Below are 5,000 nucleotides of genomic sequence, written 5' to 3'. Positions count from 1 at the left end.
AAATGTATTATGCAGTATAATAAGTGCTGGTTTTTGGAAGTTTTATTTTTATTTATCATGTCTGTTTTCAGTCAATATACAGTTGAGGTCAGACTTATTAAATTTGAAAATCTTTTGTTTTTCCCCAAATTTCGGTTTCATGGAGAGAAGGTTTTTTCAACATAACTCTAAACATAATAGTTTTAATAACTCATTTATTGTATCTTTGCCATGATGACAGTACATAATATTTTACTTTATATTTTTAAAGATACTAGTATTCAACTTAATTAGCAGTTTAGGTCTTTTAGGTTAATAATGCAAGTTAGGGTAATTAGGAAAGTCATTGTATAATGATGGTTTGTTTTGCAGACAATTGAAAAACAAATAAACAACAACAACAAAAAAAAAATGCTTAAGGGGCTAATAATTCGAGACAGTACCTGACAAAAGTCTTGTCGTCAATTCCAGTTGTAAGAGTAACAAATAATAACTAATTATTTACTAATTAACTAATAATAATGACTTCTAGATCATTCTGAAAAGTGGCAGAAGGTCGATTTTTCTGATGAATCGTCTGTTCAACTGCATACCAATCATCACAAATACTGCAAAAGACCTATTGGAACCCGCATGGACCCAAGACTCTCACAAAAATCGGTCAAGTTTGGTGAAGAAAAAATTATGGTTTGGGGTTACATTCAGTATGGGGGTGTGCGAGAGATCTGCAGAGTGGATGGCAACATCAATAGCCTGAGGTATCAAGACATTTGTGCTGCCCATTACATTACAGAACACATGAGAGGGCAAGTTCTTCAGCAGGATAGCGCTCCTGCTCATACTTCAGCCTCCACATTAAATGAAGGTCAAGGTGCTCTTGGATTGGCCAGCCCAGTCACCAGACATGCACATTATTGAGCATATCTGGGGTAAGATGAAGGGGGAGGCATTGAGGATGAATCCAAATAATCTTAATGAACTCTGGGAGTCCTGCAAAAAGCTTTCTTTCCCATAGCAGATGACTTTATTAATAAGTGATTTGAGTCACTGCAGAGATGTATGGATGCAGTCCTCCAAGCCTTTGGAAGTCATTCACAATATTCATTCTTTTTCCACTGCACCATGACTTTATATTCTATATTTTATTTTGGTAAAATAAGCGTAATCTAGAGGCCTTTGTCTTTCATATAAGTCACTTCTGATATCAAATGATCAACTCAAGCCAGGCTCATTCTGAAAACGTAGACCAGCGGACGTTTCTGGAGACTGCGAATTACGTCCTGGGAGGTACGTCTGGCTGCATTTAATTTTTTTAAGCGAACACTACGGGGCGGTGTGATGGCGTTCCTTTTCGCGCTTGCCGGCTGACCACTTACCTCTGTGTGGAGGGCTTTCCCGCTGCAGTCAGTTTGTCCGGTCAGCTTATCGTGTGCGTCGGCGGACTTCAGATGCAGAGAGGAGGAGTTGACAAAGGCGTCCTTGTTCAAGTCCGGGGAAGAGCGGCTCCAGAAACCAGGTAAGACAAAAACAAAATCAAAAAAATAAAGCGAACGAGTTCATAACAGGTGAGAACGTGGTGAAATCTGAAAAAAAAAAAAAAAAAAAAAAACAGACAAGGGTTTTTCTTTTTCTAGACGGCTTTTCTAAATTGTTGCTCGGGTTTAGGGAAGTGAGCGGCCTGGCGGGCGGGTCAATCTGTAAAACTGGTTGGGTTCAGGGAAGGAGGAGGGTGGGTCAGCCGACTGGCCAGTCGCACAGTCAATCATTCGGTCAGTCAGACAGCGGCCTCTGGTGGGTTGACGCTAGAACAGCGCGGGCGCGAACGGCACTCGTGAGAGACGTTCGAGATACGAAAAAGCGCACACAGCGGCCTCTCGCGGATTCGCGAAAACAAAAACTGCACAAATACGTACCTCCCGGGACGTATTTTGTGGTCTCCAGAAACGTCCGCTGGACTACGTTTTCAGAATGAGCCTGGGTTGGATCAACTAGAAGTCAAAATATTATTTGTTGTTCCTAAAACTAAAAAGATAGGTGACGACGTTTTGTCAGGTAGTATATAATTGTTTGGCCACTTTTAGATACCTGTGCTGCATTAAACAAGCATATTGATCATTGATGGATTACAACAGAATATTGACTATTTGAACAAACTGATATATTGTTTAAATGATACCAAACAATGATTTAATAAATGTATAAAAACTCAACAGTCTTTGAGTCAGAAAGTCTCCAAAACTACAGTATGTTGTCATCAAAATACAACACACAGAAATAGTCTGAAATTATTCCAATAAAAAGCCTCTGATTAAAAACAAACTCAAGCTTCTTCACAGTTTATTGTTAATCATTTGAGCAAACTATAACTTTTCACAGTTGTCTCATTATTCATATTTTATTCATATTGGTTCCTATTTACCAAGGATTCCCATAATATTGGACTGCGCTGTTTTACAGAGAGCCTTTCCTATAGTTTGTGAGGGAAAACAGCTGCACCTGTCACAAAACATCCAGAGCTGGTGTGGGAAGCACACATTTGCTTTTTATCTGCCATCTGTTGGCACTTTATTGACATGGAAGTTGCCCAGTGCTCAACATCAGCACAGTAGTGCTCGGATCCCCACGCTGAGTGTGCAGCACCACTGAGATAAGCTGCAATATTAATGCTGTTTTCTGTTACACACTGCTCAAAATAATGTGTTCCTGCAGCAGGCATATTGTATCACTGAGCTATATGGCATAATACAGTACTTGACTGAATTCAAGATGCTTTATTAGCAGGACACACTTTTGTACATTGCAGTTATTAATAACTTGTAAATGATTTAATATTTTACATTTCTATATGAGTTTTATCTGAATATGCCTATTTTTATTAATTAATGTATAATGATTATACATTTTTTTAACAAAAAAAAACTCTTAGCAAAGGAATAAAATAATTTTAAATTGAATTATTTAATGTAATTTTAATGTGAAAATAAAATATAAAAAAATACAATCGTAATATTTAATATAAATACATAATATATATATATATATATATATATATATATATATATATATATATATATATATATATATATATATATATATATATATAATTACTTATAGCTATACTATTATTATTATTATTATTATTTGTATTATTACTACACTAATTTTACTTATAAGATTAAGATGCATATTTTAGTTTTTTTTTATTATTATTAATAACCATATTTTTCTATTTAGTTTTATGATTACATTTTAGGAAAATGCAATATAATAAACACAATTATTATTCTTTTTGTATTATTTTGTACATTTTAATCATTTAAGTAAATCAATATTTACAGAGTATTACATTAACCATTATTATATCATTACATAATACATTACGTTAAGTCTTTAAATATGAACTGCAAATAAAATGAGAAATAATACAATAATACTAAATTAATAATAACAATAATAATAATAATAATACTAATAATGTTAATAATATATTAGTGGTCTACATAAATATACAACAATATACCAATATACCGATTTATCGACTGATATTTGTAATTTTTCGACCGATATTTTTTTTTGTTTGGGGGATGTGCTTGAGACTTATTTTGATGGCGCGATTTTTTGTTTTGTTTTATTTATTAATTCTTTATTGGAAGTACAAAATCCCAATGCAACAAAATGGCTTTCAAAGTACAAAAAATTTTTAATTGCAAAAACATCCATCCTAAAATGAAATTAAAACATAAAAAAGAAATCAATATAAAACAGATATCGGCTATGGCAAGTTATATGATATAAATAAACAAAACATTTTTAAGGCCATTTTTATTTTCATTTTAGCAAGGGCATTCGAAAAGAGTTTAAGTCCATTTATAAAGACACTGTGTAGTGGAGGGGTTTTGAAATATCTGCATTTATAAATAAATTCTTGGCTAATACAATGATAATATTTAACAGAACAATCTTTAGTAATTCCATATAGTACATCTTGTAATGTGAAAGTCAAACCTTCAGCATTGACATACCTTTTTTTCAAAACATTTGAACAGAGCTGCAAGTAAAATATATATGTTCTGTGTCTTCATAAGTGTTTGCATAAATGGCATGGTGAATTTTCTAAATTAAATTTGGGTGTAAAAACCTACTAGAAGGGTATATATCATTTCATATTTTAAATTGTACTTCTTTTGCCTTGGGGAGAATTGGAAATCTAAGATATGTCGTTCTAAAATGTTTAACAGTATTTTTATCCAATAAATTAAATAATAAATTTCCTTAGATTGGATAACAATTTGTCTGAAGCTATTTAAAAAGCATTCAAAAATCCTTCTGATTAGTGCATGGTGCCTGTTTAGCACAGCAATATTCAGTCTAGAATCACCTTTAAGAGTTGTTGTCAATATGTCCATTATTCCCCAATGACTCTTAGGAAGTAGATTACAAACAAGCAGGCTTTCAGAAAAGTGACTCTGCGATAAGAGTGAATTAAGGTCTTCCTTGATGACCCCGGGGTCCCACCGGAGCCTGAGAGCTCTTCAGACGGACCACACAAGGCTAATTCTCTCTGCTACTTTATAAGCAATGAGTTAATGAAGCCATCAGAGGCTGAATGCACGAGTGCCTCCAACACCTCGCCATATTTTATGCCTCTATATTATTAGGTGGCAAAGAGCCTCTCGAGGGAGCCGAGTCCTATTTGCTGTCCAGGAGATTGATTAATTATTGATTATGCTACAGTTTGAAGACCGAAATGAAAACATATGTGAAAAGGAGATTATGTGCTGAATTTCCAGATTGCTGATCCTTGTCTTTGTAACTGTTCGATCAATATGGCAATATTCCCAAGTTAATGCACCGTGACATCCAGCGTGTTTGTGATTATGACTGGAAATGGTATCTAAAGCAAAAAACAAAACCCATTCCTATTTAATAGATGAGGAGAACAAAGTGATCTGGACGAGACTTAAAAAAAGAGAGTTTACTACAAAAAAAAATATATATAAAATAAAATGAATAAATAAAGT

At 33.8% G+C, this 5,000-nt stretch overlaps 1 protein-coding gene across 5 annotated transcripts in view; it reads right to left on the bottom strand.

Annotated features, from left to right (window-relative positions):
- The window catches only part of si:ch211-170a17.1, an 829,907-nt gene that overhangs the window by 48,186 nt on the left and 776,721 nt on the right, over positions 1 to 5,000 (bottom strand). The window lies entirely within an intron of this gene.

The sequence above is a fragment of the Danio rerio genome, chromosome 14 (assembly GCF_049306965.1).
Source record: "Danio rerio strain Tuebingen ecotype United States chromosome 14, GRCz12tu, whole genome shotgun sequence".
Classification (NCBI taxonomy): Eukaryota; Metazoa; Chordata; class Actinopteri; order Cypriniformes; family Danionidae; genus Danio; species Danio rerio.
This window is presented reverse-complemented; position numbering and strand designations above follow the sequence as displayed.